The 17,802-nt window shown below is 38.8% G+C and overlaps 1 protein-coding gene across 1 annotated transcript in view; it reads right to left on the bottom strand.

The window, feature by feature from the left end:
• Positions 1 to 17,802, bottom strand: part of kcnk5a (potassium channel, subfamily K, member 5a) — a 71,513-nt gene that overhangs the window by 44,709 nt on the left and 9,002 nt on the right. The window lies entirely within an intron of this gene.

The following is a 17,802-nucleotide window of genomic DNA, read 5'->3' as shown; positions in this document are numbered from 1 at the left end:
AATTTGTCGTAAATATAATCTCTAATATTATCTCTGTAAATATATTCTCAAGAAATATTCTCATCAGTGTTCAGCTATGATGCATTTAAATCTAGCATATTTTGTGTTAGAGCCCAAACAGTATCCAAGTGAAATAATGCATATCCATATTTCCATATGATTTGACAGTTTATTTTATTAAATATCAAAATGTGTGCATCATACCTGACACCTAGATGAACACTTTACAGTCAGTTTTATGACTGTCATTCTCTTTAAATGCTAGTGAAGTTTGGTAACGTTATACACGTTTCAATGTTGTATGTAACTTTAGAGACGGTCCCTAAATTTGCCAGCGTTATGCCAGTCATATCAGATGCGTTGTGGTTCTGCTGAGTTTTTTAAAACCATTTTCGCTGCTGAAATAGAACAAAAACAGTCAACCTATGTATGCTGAGTGAATCTCTTGCGTACATCGCACGTTTTTCTCTGCTTTGAGTGCAGATTTCAGTGATTGAGCGCGGCACGCGCTCTGAACGCCTCTGATTATGAGACATTGCATTCATAAACTCAATAGAAACACGTGTGAGTGGTTATAATGCGCAACGCGATTATAACAGATGGCTTTTGAGAAGACTATAATAAGTTCAACAGCCAGAGTGGCTAGTGTGCAGCCGAAATAACGTTATACCCGCAAATGGCGGTTGTTGTTAATGTCAAGCCCTGATTATTATCCCTTAAATGTCACCTTAGTCTTGACTGAATTTGTTCGTTCGCTTCACATTATAATTTGCCAGACGTAGTTTTGGTATGAGGTCAAAGTCCACTTGCCTTGCGTTTGTAGTTTTGAAGTGTTTTCCCCATTACAGTGACTTTCTTCTGGCATGTTCTGCAGAAGGTGACCATCTTAGATTAAGTTTCCCTCAGGACTTTTGTAAAAGCCAAAATATGACCACGCCTCAGATTTGGTCCTTTTAGAAGGCAGAACAATCCCCCAGCGCTGTCACTGCCTTCTGCCATTTCTTCTCATTCAAAAACAGCGGTGCTGCGTCAGACTGACGCTGACTGGACAAGACTTACCGCGAGTTTTCACAACCGTGATAATCACACGCGGTTTTAATGATAATACAATTTTATACGATATTACTAACCGTCACTAAATTTTATCGTGGTTTATCGTGAAACCGGTAATCGTTTCATCCCTACAACATAATTATGGTTTATGAAGACATTTCATGTGTCCCTGTAAATCAAAATAGCTTTAAAAACATACTAAATGTTTTAATAAAAATGTAAAAATGCAGAATGCTTTCTGTGATATGTAGGTTTAGGGGTAGTGTAGGGGGATAGAATGTACAGTTTGTACAGTATAAAAACCATTAAGTCTATGGAATGCAATCTGCCCGTCTTTCCCCTTCCCCCTCTCTATCACTCTGTGTGTGTGTGTGTGTGTGTGTGTGTGTGTGTGTGTGTGTGTGTGTGTGTGTGTGTGTGTGTGTGTGTGTGTGTGTGTCTTTCGGTCTTGATGATGATAATTTAACCCTTTCATATAGGCTATCACTTGAAAAAAAACGTCATGTGATGTGTTTGCCAAGATCACGTATGATACACATGTCTTTAAATTAATTATTTACTGATATAATATAAATGTATTAAAACATAAATTTCACATGATTTTATAAAAGTAGCCATTTATAATAAACTTTCACATACAGCTATGAAATTCGGTAGACACATGTAACAGCCCAATACCTACAAAAAAGTCTCTTGGTACGAAATCTGAAAACCAACAGGAAGTCAGATTTTTTTATTTTTCTTTGCTAAATTGTTGCAAATTTTGCCATTTCCAGACGTTGTACTTTAATCAACTCCGCCAAGAGATTTAATCAGATCAACATCATATTTGGTCAGTCTAATCTAAAGGCCTTTGCAACGTTAAATTGCGAAGTTTTCACTGAAGGGTGTGTCTGTGGCGGCCTCAGAAATTGTTGTTTCGCCATGAAAATGGACATTGTTGTAACTCGGACATACAATGTCTGATCTGCGCCAAACTTCACATGTTTTATTAGAGTCCTTGCCTGAAGACATCAACATGCCAATATTCAGTGACAGTCATAGCGCCACCTGTGGGCAACAGGAAATGGCATGTTTAACACTGTGATTAACTCCTCATTGAGATGCAGGGCTCCAGAGTGCGACTAAATGGTCGCATTTTGCGACTAAAATTTGAGAGTGTGCGACTGAATTTTACATCCAGTCGCACATGTGCGACCAGTAAATTTGCCTGCTGTCGGTAGGCTACTGGAGAAATTAAGAAAATACACTTACTAATTATAATTGATAGACGTTATGTCTGGCAAATTCTATCTTTGCCAGCCGTTTCTATATGAGAGAGAATATTAAACCATTTGTCCGTGATGCATTTTTGCCATTCGCAATCCAGAAGAGAGAGAAAGCGAGCGAGCTCTCACGTGGAGCTACAGCGAACACAACACCACAGTCAGCTTAATGAGTGACGATGGCCAAGAACTAAACAAAAGTTTAGTCTGCTTAAACTTTAGGGATGTGCTGTGATATTAATCTACTTTTATTTTCGATTTTGGCTTCCACCAAGAATTATAAAAAGATGGTATGAGGTAAAACTATTCCTATAGCCGTGTTCAGTCGAGCGCGACATTCTTCACTTCACAGCCTTGTGCTGTCATTTCTCCTTAAACCTAAACTAAACGTCAGATTCAGTGATTGTTGTAAACTGCAGTCTCTACTGTTGCTAAACTGCGGGATGTGTTTGATAATAAAGAGCTATTAAATGCACAATAATCCGCGCAAGGCGGATTATTTCCACCTTCAAGGCGGCTTGTGTGTGCTGCGAAATGGACCGACTTGCACGTAATATTTTAGGCTTCGTGTGCGCATCTAAACCATCAAATAAACAACAAATATCCGGTGTCAAAATGACCGGATTGGAGAGTAGTTTAACAGTTTATATCTTAAATGGGTGTAAATAGTTTGGATGATTGATAAATGATTAGTTCTACATTCGATCGGTCTTAAAGGGGCAGCGTCTAATAAACCTGCTGACGATTGAGCCATTAATTCGAATCGAACAAAAGGCAAATAGAAAATATTCACATCTCTTGAATTAATAACTTTAGCTTTTATAAGCATTAATCTATCAATTTATACAGTGAAAACTATGCAGTGTTATTTTACATTTCATTACTTTATTAGATTTCTTTGTAGGTTTGTTCTTTCTGTAATATTAATGTTAGCAGACCTTCCGAATGCCTGCACACGGGTCCATTTACAAATAGATGTTTTATATTTTTGTTCAAACTTTGCGGTTTCTTTTGCTATAGATATTTTACTTTTCAGATTATAAAGCCATGTTAATTATGTTCTTAATTATGTTTTTTTTTTTTTATAAAAAAAAAAAAAAAAAAGTATAATAAAAAGAACCGGTAAGAATACTGTTAAAATACCGGATCGATAAGCAGTCTCGCTAAGAGTAGTAATACCATTAAAACCTTAACGATACCGATACCTATTAGTAATACAGTGGAAATTAGTAGATTTGGTTAGCATGTTGATTTATGGTGTGCGCCCCTAAAATTTTCAGTTGGGGGCCACTGTGCTCCTAGTGAAAAAAGTTAGTCTGGAGCCCTGCGATGTAACCAAATCAACATCCTATTTGGTCAGTCTAATCTAAAGGCCTTGGTGATGTTATATTGTGAAGATCTTGAGTTTTCCCTGAAGGGCATGTCCGTGGTGGCCTTACAAAGTCTGATGTTTCGCCATGACACAGGAAGCTGTAGTAAGTCAGGCATAAAATGTCCGATCTGCCCCAAACTTCACATGTTTGATAAGAGTCCTGACCTAAACCCATCTACATGCCAATATTCAGTTAGTCATAGCGCCACCTGCTGGCAACGGGAAATGGCATGCTTTATACTATAATTCACTCACAGAAACACTTTTAAATATGCCATGAAATCCCAAGCATGCTAGAAACACAATAAATCTTGCAACACGTGGATACGTGCTACTGTATGTGATTTACGCCATTAAACAGGAAGTTGTTGTAACTCAGGTATACAATGTCCTATCTGCCTCAAACTTCACGTTTGATAATAGTCCTGACCTGAAGACTCTACATGGCAATATTCAGTTATAGTCGAAGCACCACCTGCTGGCAGAAGGAAGTGTGGCACATTGAAGTGAGTTTGCCATATTTCTCCTATATTGACCCGCTTAAATGCATGTCGCCCACTATTCACTGTTTTCCTGAGGCCACCGGGTGGCGGTGCATGTGCGAGGGCCCTTTCATTGCTGCTAGTAGCTTTAATGTTTTTATTATGACTGTACACAAAAAAATAGAAACTTAACAGATTATAATGATGTATAACACTTGCCTGAATGATTAAAAAAACGACAGTTATTTGAGTCTCTTTGGCACTGATAAGAAAAAAAGATCCGATCGATGAGAGGGTTAAGCTACTTGACCATCAGTTGCCATTTCGTGACACGAACATTTAAAATGATAAGCACTGTATTGACAACTAGAGGTCAACCGATAGTGGATTTACAGATACCGATAACTAGGTTGGACCGCACTTGCCGATAACAGATTAATCGACCGATAGTTTTTAAAATGGATACTGGATTAAAAAAAACATAAGTAAATTGTGCTGAACTTTATAACAATAAATAAAAACACAGTACTGATCCATTAAAATGTGCTAAATTAAAAACATAAATATGAATATTAAAATGAGAAGTTCTAACAGAAATTCTTCAGAAAATAATAACCTATAACCTAGAAACATGCATGAACATTTCATAGGTAACACTATGCAAGTCCCATGCAACAAGGATGCATTAGCTTACATGAACTATATGCATTATCTATACATTTTTACAGCATGAATTAATGAGAAATACAATTGTACCTTGATCATTCATGTTAGTTGATGCTCCGACTGTTGCAGACACTTTGCAAGCTACCAAGGCACTGGTCAAATATGTCAAAAAGATGGGCATAGCAGCTTTGCTGTCAAAAACAGTCATGAGGTTTAGTATGGTATATCTGACCTTAAAGTCTGTCCGCTCGGTTTATCAAGAACTATGCGAAAAACTAGATGACTGTGCAGAGGGCTGGCGGATTGATGCCATATCTCCAGAGGTCCTTGACTTTCTTGTTGAGTTCCTGCAACCATTTTATGATGCCCAGCGTGAACTTGAAGGGGACCAGTACCCAACCATAAACCTGGTGTTTCTGTGGTTTGAGCGACTGAAGCGTCACTGCAACATAAAAACGACTGACAGCCCCTATTAAGCCATCATCCGCAAAGATTTTGCGCAAAGTGGAGATCAAAGAACTCCAAAAAAATTGCAACTTTCCTTTGGCCTAAATATAGCCAGCTCCGAATGTTGTCCTCCTCCGAGAGACAACCTTCACCTGGAGGTTCGGAGACAGCTCAGTGACCTCCGCACCGAGGAGACTGCCACTGAAGGACCGCACCCAAGAAAGCTGCAGTTGACTTTGAGGTAGGGATGGGCGATATGGACTTAATTTATCCCGATATTTTCTAGTATTTATTGCGATAACTATATCAGTGACGATAAATGTAATGTCATTCCCCATGTTTTTGGATACAAGTGAAAGCTCAGTGTTTCCCCTACCATTGTTTTGGGGGGGGCGCCCCGCCCTCCCAAAACGCCCCCCCGCCCCCCCTGAATGAATGGCAAAAAATATTTTATCGGTTTAAAAATTAAAATTATCATTACGGTCGACAATAAGAATTGCCCGATGGTCCAGTGCCAGCGTGAAAGACACTCGGGCCAATGCTGCATCTTAACGGAAACTGATCATTTGCGCATTTTTAAGCCTTGCCAATTTAAATATTCAAGCGCTCATAGAAGAGAAAGTGTCTCTCAGTTTGCTCGTCGCGAAGCGCAGCAACAGCACACACAAGCACGGCCACGCGTCTCACAGCGCGCGAATATTCACACAAAATTATATCAAAATGACTGTCTTGTTGAGTATCATCGTAAACATAGTCGGTTAAGTCTTTTAAATGAACGTAAACATGAAATTTGCCATTCACCGCCAGCATTTATGGTCATTTTCACAAGTTTTAATGGTCCACAGAATATCTAAACATGAAATATATCAAAAGAAAGAAAATACCCACTGTTTTATTCCAGCTTCATACATTATTTTTTTAATCAACACGTGAATGTTGCAAGTTTTATGTAAAAGCAACATTTTGAGCATAAAGCTGAGAAAATCACGTTTTTGTAAAAGACTAACGTTACGTCCAAACGATGAACAAAACACAGATGTTGTAGATCGAGTCCATCAACAGCCCAAAGCTTCACAGTCCTAGAACTCGTCCTGGGGCGACATTTCATTCAATAACATAAGGCAGTTGTGATTTATATTCTGTTTAATGTTGATTTAATGTTGCGTTATTTTACATATGCATCTGCTTATGATATCGCACATTGCTGCTTCTTCGGCTGTTGTTTTGATCAGGAGATTCTGTTCTCGTCCAGGAAATGCGCTACAGCGCCCCCTATCGTATAACAGTGAAAGACGGAAAATATCGTCATTGGCTATATAAATAAATAAATAACAAGACCAAAAAAAAATATAAAAAAAATCACTCACTGCTCTTACCAGAATAACTTTTAAAAAGGGTTAATCTATATTTATATGCAGTGACATATAATTGTATGCAGACTATGCAGTGATATTTTACATTTGATAACTATTTTTGTACCTGACTATCTAGTTTAGACCTACATGAAAATAACTATTTCATATGTATATGTTTGTTCTGTTGTATTTATTTCTGCTTTGCTCGTAATTTGATTATTTGTTCTTATTTTATTACTGACTGTCTTTAACAATATAATTTTTTTTAGAGGATTTAGAAAATCCTAGAGTTAGGATATTAGTTTTTAGAGTCATAACCTTATTGGTTACATGGCTCAAAAACAATACTAGGCCTATTTTATTTTATTTATCAGTTTTTTGTGGTGGGGCCAGTCAAAATTCTGGCAGAGCAAGTTAAAATTTGAACCCCTGAAAAAAATCCTTAGCATTGAGCCCTGAAATATATTCCCCCCCAAAAATAAAACACGGATTTGCGAGTAGTAACTTTAGTGGTAAAAATGTTGTAGAGGAATGGAGAAGGTGACGAACCTAAACAGGCAAAAATTAGGTTTCTTTTTTCTTAAAAGCAACAAAATCCGGAGAAACAACTTAAGCAAAGCCAACCTCTTTTGTGTTGTAAATAGTTATGTGATGTATAAATAAATAAATGTTGTTTATATTTATTTACCAAATTAATTAATTTATTGTCTATGGCAACACCACGTATCTGTAACACTCCAGCTCCGTGACACTATTAGTTTCGGAATTTTTCGGGAACCCCCCCCCCCCTCCATACATTATATATATATATATATATATATATATATATATATATATAATACATTTTTTTTATGTAAAATTCCACACCAGCCTTTTCAGAAATGGAAAAGTTGCAGATATAATTGTCTTCTGTAAAAGTGCAGGTAATGTTTAAATAGTGCAACTGTGCTAAAAAACAATCACACAATACAAACAATAATAATTTTGAAATCAATTACAAGTTTTACATGTAAACCGATTCTGTATTTATTCATACATGGTGCAAACAGTGGTAAAAATAGCAGAAAGAGCAAAAGTAATTATCCCAAAAATGTCTTCAGATTACAAAAAAGTTTAATATAATGATTTAATGATAGAACTTCTGTAATTTGAGTTGATAAGATAATACCACGAATTCTTCCACTAATAAAAATAAACTGTACTAAGGAATAATGAGCTTCTGGGTTCATGAATATTAATCACGTTGTCAGCGCTCATTCTAACTAATTTGCTGAAATCAAAACAGGCACCGTAATAGGTGCATGCCAGCCAATGAGATTCCCGTTTGTGCATTTGTTTCTTCCTGTTCACGAAAGGCTGAATAATTCCAAATAAACGCCATTATTTTACAGGAAAATACAACAAAGGATATTGTTTACATGTAGCACGTCAATTCTGTGTGGTATAAGACTCTCTCGCTCTCTCGCTCTCTCTTTGAGTGTGTGCGAAACACTGAGCGATCTCAGTCGCGCGCCTCACACTAGTGTTTAATGTGCGTCAAATGCACTGCGCATTCATTGAGATGAACTGAAATCGTGCTTTACCGGTCGATTGAGACAGAGCGAATCTCTTAAGCGCTCAGTCCAAGTGCTCAGTGAGTGAAAATACATCTGTATGTACAGGTTCAGATTGCCCTCAGGTAGCCCCTCGTTTAGCTATGAACTCTTCCACAGCTTCCGCCATAGTTGTTTTCGCTCTGCACGCGAGATGTGGATTCAGTGCCGCCGCTCCCATTGCGCGGCGCTTAGGGCACCGAGTGCTGCGGGGGGCACCACAAGAAAATTATCTCCAACCCCCGTTCAGCTATACAAATTGACGAACGCAGCCACCGCGGCCATCATAAAGTAAACGCTTTAAGCATCAAGAGACGGCCAGCGGTGGCACGGTGCGGATGGGTCGCGCTATCAACTAGGCTTTATCGTTATTATTGCGGGAAGACAAATTCTTATTGTGGGGAGAATTTTTACCGGTATATCGCAAACGATAAGATATCGCCCATCCTTACTTTGAGGAGTGGGAAAATGTACCTGTGGCAGATGCCACTGACGATGCAGGACGACAGATGTTTTGGGCTGGTGAGGAGATCAGCAACTCAACTACCCGAAGCTTAGTGTCCTTGCCCGCGGCATCCTTGCTATTCCAGCCAGCAGCAGTAGCAGTGAGCGCAACTTCAGCACTGCTGGCAGGACCCTCGAGCCTTGAAGCCATCCACAGTTCATGCAATCCTTTTTTTTAGTGATGCACCGAAATGAAAATTCTGGGCCGAAAGCGAAAATTTTGGATGCACTTGGCCGAAAAACATGCATGCATACATATAAATATATATTTATAATTGAATGAATCTGAAAAGAAAAAAAAAATTGGCGCCGCAATTTCGGTGCACCCCTACTTTTTTTGCATAAAAACCTGGATTAGCCTAAATTTTGATGGATGGATTATGTAAATTAATCCCATGTTGCAGTTTAGCCATACAGTTTAAGATAAAAAATAGTAATGTTTGGGTAAGAGTTATTTTCATTTCAATAATCTGCATTTGTGTTACGTTAATGTTTTGTTCTGTTAGCATGGACCATTTTTGATAGACCTTTGTTCATTTAATTTAAATTGGCTATTTGATTGGGCCCCGTGTGCGCGCTGATGCGCTCATCTGTAAACATTTCAGAATGCCTTACTGCAGTTGCTTAATAAAAGCAGGCTTTCCACATTAACAAATATACATGTGTTATTGGTATGAGAAAAATAAATAGATTTCAACTGTGTCGGGCTCGGACATAAATATCTTAATGCCTGTCGGGCTCGGGTTCGGTTACTGCTCTGTCGGAATCGGGCCGGGCTCAGACAGAAAAATGCGGCCCGATCCGCTCTCCGAATACCGGCACATGTCTAGCGTATACGTATTTTTTTTTGAGTCACAGCAAATTCAGAAAACAGCCATGTTCTGCGACATTTTGATAAGTAAAGGATAAACTAGGGCTGAACGATTAATTGCATTTGCGATAATATCGCGATATGCTATAACGCGATTTCCTAACCGCAAAGGCTCTCTCACACACACACACACACACACACACACACGCACACACGAACCATAAAATAATATTTCATAACGTTCAGAAAGGTTGACGGCGCGAATTGCAATGACATTCGCAGGCTTCTTTGCACAGGATAAGCGCTGTGAGAAACTGATGTCACGCTTACAGTGTGTTCTCGCCCGCCGGTATTTTCCTTACAAATGCTCAACGAAGGCTTCATTCATGTCGTTAGAAACTTACTGACAGAAGGTTTTCCATTTCAAATGCTCACGCGGCGCATTGTGAAGAGTGCTTGCGAGCACGCGTCTGTGCGCGTCTCAAAATGCTTTTATGACGCAAAATTAATGTAAACACCATAAACACCGTAAACAGACAGGGCAAAAACATCTTATATTTCAAAAGAGATCTGTGCATTAGTGTGAATGCAGGTCTCCCGCTGTCTATGATGATGTCATGATTAATAATCAAACAGTACAGCTGAGAAAGAGAAAAATCCCTCACAGTTCAGACACTCTTAAATACTGAAAGCACTCTTGTTCATTGCTTGTAATTAGAGATGCTCCGATCAGCATTTTTGGGGCCGATCACCGATTACCAAGTTCATGATCTGCCGATTGCTGATCACAGAATGGCAGGGGAATGGGAATCTTTTATCTATAATCTTGCAGAGTTTGCACCATTTGTAGAAATGAAACTAACTCTAAATTAACTGTATTGAGAAAAAAAACTGTAGAAATAGGCTAGAGTCAAGATCTTGAAGAACCACCAAGTGTTTATTTTAGAAAACGAGATAACTTAAGGCTAATGTAGGCCATCTTTCCCAAATAAATGTATATAATAAATGTATATAATTATCTCACCTAAATATCTGATCATGCAGTGCATTTTTGTTTTTAAAGACAAATTTTCAGGTAGGTCTAACATTAGTATTGAGATAAGAAATACTTAAGACATTTAATAAGAAATCAAATGTAAATTAATATTGGTCTTCCCTGAATAAATTTAATTGGATTAATCCTTACACTTAAGGTTGCAAAAGTTAGTCATTCAAGAGCAGTGAGTGTCATAAAGGTTCATCAAACAACACAAGACAAAGAGAAACTCAGAGACAACAGCAGTTTATTCGACAGCTGTCACTTTAAGAGTGAACACGGATACGGTTACATGCAGTTCCACAAACATGAGTGTGTATCTGACCATTTCACCGCAATTTGTTCTCGCAAGCTTTTTGTGAGATGGCCTGTGTGTGTCTGTGTGTGTGTGTGTGTGTGTCTGTGTGTGTGTGTGTACATGTTTTTCTAGCCTGGTGGGGACTTCAACCTGACTGTAGACAGACTCATGGGGACTCGTGTCACCGTGGGGACCTAAATTGAGGTGTGTGTGTGTGTGTGGGCACGCGCGCGCTCACGGTCTGGAGAGCGCGCGAGTGCTGAGCGGTTTGAACACAGGCAAGACTTCAAAATAAATGCAAATGATAAACTTTAGTGACGATGTGACACTGCCTCGATTGTACAAGTGGCAAATCCTGTCAACAGTGGCAAATCCTGTCAACTGTGCAGCTCGATGTTAGTGCAGATGCGATGCGCTGATGTGAAGCCATTTGAGCATTTTGAAAGGGAGAGAGAGTGCGCGCGCACGCAGTGATTCACTCGCGCTGTTTGTGAACTTACGCAGTCATTTGAAAACTTTCTGTGAGACGCAAGTTATTTAATATAGAAATATGAATTGTACCTCACCTTCAGCGTTATAATTATTTTACCCGCGCCGGAAAGAGAATGAGACGGTGTCGCTTAGGGGTGGTGAAAAAAAGCGATTATCGATTAATCGCGAGTATGTTATGGACGAGCATGAATCGATCATTAAATTTTCAAAAATCGATTTTTTTATTTATCTAAACCTGACACTACCACCGTGTGTGTGTGTGTGTGCGTGTGTGTGTGTGTTCATTAGATGAATGTAAATCTGTCGTTAATGCTGAGATGATTCTGAGGGAACACTCAAGAAATCCTCCCGCCTCGCCTCCTCTGGAGCTCAGCTACATTAGCATTAGCGTGTTAGCACGGCTCAGATTCGCGCACAAACACAGAATAAATGCCTTCAATCCGCAGATTTATGAGCGCTTCAGATGAGCGAGCGCGACACACATCGACGCGCACATTCGCGGGAATTAAGGCGATCCTGAGGACGCGATGAGCGGATCTCACACACACACACACAGCCGGACTGATGCTGGAAACACACCGCCGCACCGACCCGCGGCTCCCGCTCACGGAACCGAACGGGCCTCGACACTCCTCCGACACGAACCCGTTTTTCTTCTGTCGTTTTTTCCCCTTTTGTCTTTCTCACGTCAGGAAACGAACGAGAGGAGCTCGAGCGCTCCCGCCCCCCTCACGCGCGCACCGCATCCATCACTCTTGACATTTTGTCACTGTGTTCTACAGTACAGTATATAAGCTGAAGCTACAGTAAGTTGTTCAAAAATTTTCATTTTGTCTTCTTAATGATTAAATTGGACAATTTTCTTCTAGAAAGACAAGGTGTTTGGAGAAAAAACTTCTTCTTTACCTTGACATGTTTCGACTGCAACCTGCAGTCTTCCTCCACCTGAACACGTTGTCTTTCTAGAAGAAAATTGTCCAATTTCTACAGTATGTTGGTTCTGATCTACTTCCTAAAGGAAATAAGCCTTTCATGTATTTGTTATTGTTTAGTTCAACTTGATGAGTCACAACACTGTGATGTATTCATTTCTGTGTAACTACACGACACTACACGACAAGTGCTTTGAGTTGTTGTTACTCAATAAAAGAGTTAAGTAATTCAGTAGCTGACTTTTTTTTATACCGCAATCACTTTGTAGTGTATTTTCGTTTACTGTTGTGAAATGGAAAATCAATAATCGCTAATCGAGAATCGTTAATAATCGAAAATCGACTGTAATCGAATCGGGACTTCAATAATCGTAATCGAATCGAATCGGGAAATCAGACAGATTAACCACCCCTAGTGTCGCTGCATATCATGCCCTCGCTCTCACGGCAGGTGTGGGTTTTATGTGTCGTCAGCATGCGATCGGTTCATGAGATCAGCCTTTTTAGAGACCGCCGATCAATCATCCCAAAGCGATTATCGACCGATCGAGATCGGTTGCCGATCAATCGGAGCACCCCTACTTGTAATATGTTTTTTTGTTTCTCTTTATGATTTACTACTTTATGTTTTGCAGCTATATTAGTTTATATATTTAAAATTATTAACATGCAATTGTTTTAATTAAAATGTTATAATGTGTAGTTATTTTAAAAAGCTTATAATTACATATATCATAATAAAAAACATTAATTATTAATATCAATCTTATTAATTTATTAAAAACTTAAAAAGGAAAAAGTTCAAGAATTGTTTTGGAATCGGATCGTGACTCCCAGAATCGGAATCGGATCGTGAGGTACCAATTAAAGATTTCCACCATTACTATACAATAATGTATTGTTGAATAATACAGAAGATAAAGAGTTTAAAAAATAATCGCATATTAAATCGCAATCTTGGTAAAAAAAAATAAAATAAAAAAAATCGCAATTAGATTTTTTCCAAAATCGTTCAGCCCTAGGATAAACCGTTACATAAATGTTATTAATTTCACACTGACAGCAAACGGCACTTTACTTGAATGCACTAAAAAAATACTTAACCTTCTGGCGCTCTACGTTTAAGAGTATAACGTACTCCATTAGCTAACATTAGTTAAAGGGGGGGTGAAACACTTAGTTTTAGTCAATCTCATGTCAATCTTGAGTGCCTATAGAGTAGTATTGCATGCTTCATATCTCTGAAAAGTCTTTAGTTTTATTATATTTATAAAAGATAGGCTGTACCGAGTCTTTCAAAAAAAACCAGCGGCTGGAGGCGCATCGTGTGGGCGGAGCTAAAGAATCACGAGCGCGCAAAGCTATTCCGTTGAGAGCGTCTGAAAGCTGACATCCTTAACTGTGGGTGGAAAAAAAAACATCCTAAATAAACCATGGCTATTAATCAGATTCAGCCATACACATGATCCAGAATCAGATCTAGAGGCTGAAATTGAACAGGAGAAGCAGCAACGACGACTACAGCAGGACGTCTCAATGGTATGTACTGTAACTTATATACTTGCTTAGTTTTACCTCATTTTTGTGTGTTTACTCGTGGTTTATGAGAACAATTTGGTTTATGGACTATTGGATGCGATTTAATGCAAGCAGTAGCAAGCGGAACGGTTTTGAACGTCAGACTAGTGCGTGTTTACATACAGGGTATATACAGAACTTCTCAAGTTGAATTTAATACCTTTTACTACCTTTTTTTAATACCTTAAAATATTTTTTAATACCAGCGCGACTTCAAGCTGCAACTATAGTAGCGTAAATGAAATATCTTTCCAAATGGAATAACATATTGCATCCCAATGTAACGAGGTCATTATAACTTAACATCAACTGCCCACAGAGATGAGAATAGAAATAAAGACAGAAGAGGAAGGAGACATCATCTTCATAGTTCGTGCAGTGAACAGAGGGAAACGAGAGCAATTTTCACAGCGCAATATAGATTTTTCTTCTTTTTCGTTTTACAGTTTCTCAATCGATTTGGTACATTTCTCCAAACTCAGGTAACAGCTCTCAATACAGTTAACACAGTGATCAGTACACTTTGTAATTGTCCTAAACAGATAGTAAATTCTCCTTCATTTCATACAAATCAAAAGCATAATTTTCTCAAAACACTGTGCACAAAAATCTAAATTTTTATCACAGCAGTTCATACAGCAAACCAAATCTTTAATATATCAGGAAAAACATTTGTAACTTTTTCATTGTTCTTCACAAAGATCACAAGCATTTTTGTACCATTTTCAAAACACAACAAACAAAACTTTGTGAATTGTAAAATAGTCAGTTGCACACCTTGTGGCTTCTATTAATGCCAAATTGTTATCTGATGAGTTAGTAATCCACTCAACACAGAAAAAGCCAATTTCCTAATCAGTCCTTCCAGAAAAATGCGGCTTTTTTTTGTGATTGTTGCGGGCAAAAATCCTTGATTATGCGGCACGTTTTCTTAAAAAATGCGATGAAAAATGCGGGATATTTATGCAATTTTATGCGATAAAATTGCGGGAACTTGCAAAAACTGTGGTTTGATGAGAAAGAGAAAAAAAGCACTACATCACAGAAAGTGCTGGAATATTTAAGTTCTCATCTTGTTTTATTGAAGACCTTAATAATGGCTCAAATTTACAAAACATTTAGTCAATCAAGTTCTGTAGCTTTACAAAAGGAATATGCTACAACTTCTGAAAAAATTAATAAATAACTTCCTGTTTTACAGATGTCGCTATACAAAACAGACATTTGAGTGCTTCCAATGCACAAAGTGCAATCTCTTAAAGGGTTAGTTCACCTAAAAATGAAAATTCTGTCATTAATGACTTCCCTTTATGTTGTTGGACACAAATTAAGATATTTTAGTTGAATTCCGATGGCTCAGAAAGGCCTCCATTGGCACAATGTACACTCTCAAGACCCATAAAAGGTAGCCTACTAAAGACGTCGTTACAAAGTCCATCTCACTACAGTGGTTCTACAATAACTTTATGAAGCGACGATAATAGTTATTGTGTGCAAAAAAAACTAAATAACGACTTATATAGTGATGACTGATTTCAAAACACAGCATCATGATGCTATGAATCATCGAGTCGATTCATGATTCGGATCGCGTGTCAAACTGCTGAAATACGTGACTTTGGCGATCCAACCCGCTGAATCGACTCATTGATTCATAACGCTTCAAACCGCTGAATCAACTCATTGATTCATAACGCTTCAAACCGCTGAATCGACTCATTGATTCATAACGCTTCAAAGCTGTGTTTTGAAATCAGTCAGCACACAGGGAAACTGCTTTGCTCTTTTGCTGTTATTTTTGTTGGCCAATGGGAGTTTGTGCTTCATCATGGTTTCACCGGTATCTATGGTTTCTCCACGGGGTTTGAAGCTTTTCGATGACGTTCGCGTCGGGTAATCACGTCACTTCAAAACGTTCCCATGGCAATAGGCGGAAATGGCGGCTCTTGTGTGAAGTAAACGAAAATTTTTCAACTTTCTGCTAATATATATGACTTTTTTTGCAACGAAAATGCGGGGATTATGAAATCATGATAGCCCCGCATATTTTGCACGCGGAAATAGGCAATTTATGCGGCGAAAGTGCGGCGTATTTGAAAAAATGCGGCCCCCGCATGAATATGCGGACTTTGGCTGATTATGCGTTAAATCGATCGCATAATCGCGTTTTTCTGGAGGGACTGCCTAATTGTTCACACAGCTGTCTTACGTAATTACAACAACTACAAAAGGGGAAGAGAAGAACAAAGACAAATGAGGAGATACAGTAAGACAAAAAAAGAAGTATGAGCAGTGGAAACAGAAGAGGTTTAAGAGTGAGAGGTGGTGGCCAGGGTAGAGGGAGAAGAGGAAGAGGAGATAGAGAAAGAGAAAGAAGAGCTGAAGATGTAGGAGGAAGAGCTGAAGATGTAGGAGGAAGAGCTGAAGATGTAGGAGGAAGAGCGAGAAGACCTGAGGATGTAGGAAGAGGAAAAGAGATTGAAGAGCTGGATAGATTGGAGGGCAATGGTATAGTGGAAAGAAAATATGAGAAGAGGTGGACAGGGAGGAAGAGGAGGGCAAAGAGGAAGAGGAGGCCAAGGTGTAAGAGGAGGGAGGAGAGGTAGAATGAGGGTAGGGTACATGCGTGTTTCAAATTAAATCAGAGCCACACTTATTGACCATGTCATAAATCATGGTCTCTCACTGAGAGAAGCTGGCCAGAGAGTTCAGCCCAATATAAACAGATCCACAGTGGCTTCAATTATCCGTACATTTCAGAGGGAAAACCGGTAAGTAACTATATCATTCTACTTTTACAATGAGAGTCTATGTAGTCTTGTTTGACATAGGTCTAGATCTCTACAGTAAATGTTCCTGCCTGTCCAAACCTTTTTCAGAATTGAAGTTAGAGAACATTCAGGTGGACGAACAAGACTTTTTTCAGTTGAACAAGAGCATGCCATTGTTGACATGGTGGTCCGGAAAAACACCCTCCGCCTCAAAGAAATTCAGCAAAGAATAACACAGGACAATCAACTGTTCCACAATATCCACCAATGCAGTCTCTCCACAACTGACCGTGTTCTAAGAAGAAATGCTATCCGAATGAAGCAAGTATACAAAGTGCCCTTTGAGAGGAACTTCGTTAGAGTAAAGGAGTTGCGATTCCAGTTTGTTCAAGTAAGTGCAACCCAATTATTGCAATTTTACTGTCAACTCAAAGATATATATTTTCCTGAATTTTAAGTATGTGTCCATAAACTATTCCATGCTACTATATGTGAAAAGATTTAGGCATGGTATGTATTCTGCTGCTTCAAAGTGTGAACTCAAACTTCAGCAACAATTTCACAGTAGTATTGACTGCAATCAATGCCATTACTGTAAAACACAAATTTACTATATTTTACCTTGCGTTCTTTTTACTCTAGAGAATCTTAGAGTTGGATAGCAGTGCAACTCATTATGAGTACCTGTATATTGATGAAGCAGGCTTCAATCTTCAAAAAAAAAAGAAGAGGGAGAAATGTGATTGGCCATCGTGCTACAGTCAATGTCCCTGGACAACGAGGAGGCAACATCACTCTCTGTGCAGCAATTTCTACAACTGGTGTTGTGGCACACAATGCTGTCTTGGGACCATACAACACAGAAAGGCTCCTACATTTTTTAAACCTCCTCAATTAAATCCTCTTTCCGCAGGGTGATCAGGAGCAAATGGTGCGGAATTTTATAGTTGTTTGGGACAATGTCCAATTCCACCATTCAGCACTAGTGCGAGTGGTTTGAGAATCACCCACAATTCAGGATGGTGTTTCTTCCACCATATTCTCCTTTCCTGAATCCAATTGAGGAATTCTTCTCCTCATGGAGATGGAAAGTACATGATCGCAACCCTTACAACCAAGTAAGTCCTGTGGAGATATTGGGGCACAAG

This window comes from Gobio gobio, assembly GCF_949357685.1.
Source record: "Gobio gobio genome assembly, chromosome: 13".
In the NCBI taxonomy this organism is placed as follows: Eukaryota; Metazoa; Chordata; class Actinopteri; order Cypriniformes; family Gobionidae; genus Gobio; species Gobio gobio.
Note: the sequence above shows the minus strand (reverse complement) of the source record. Positions and strands in the feature narration are given on the sequence as shown.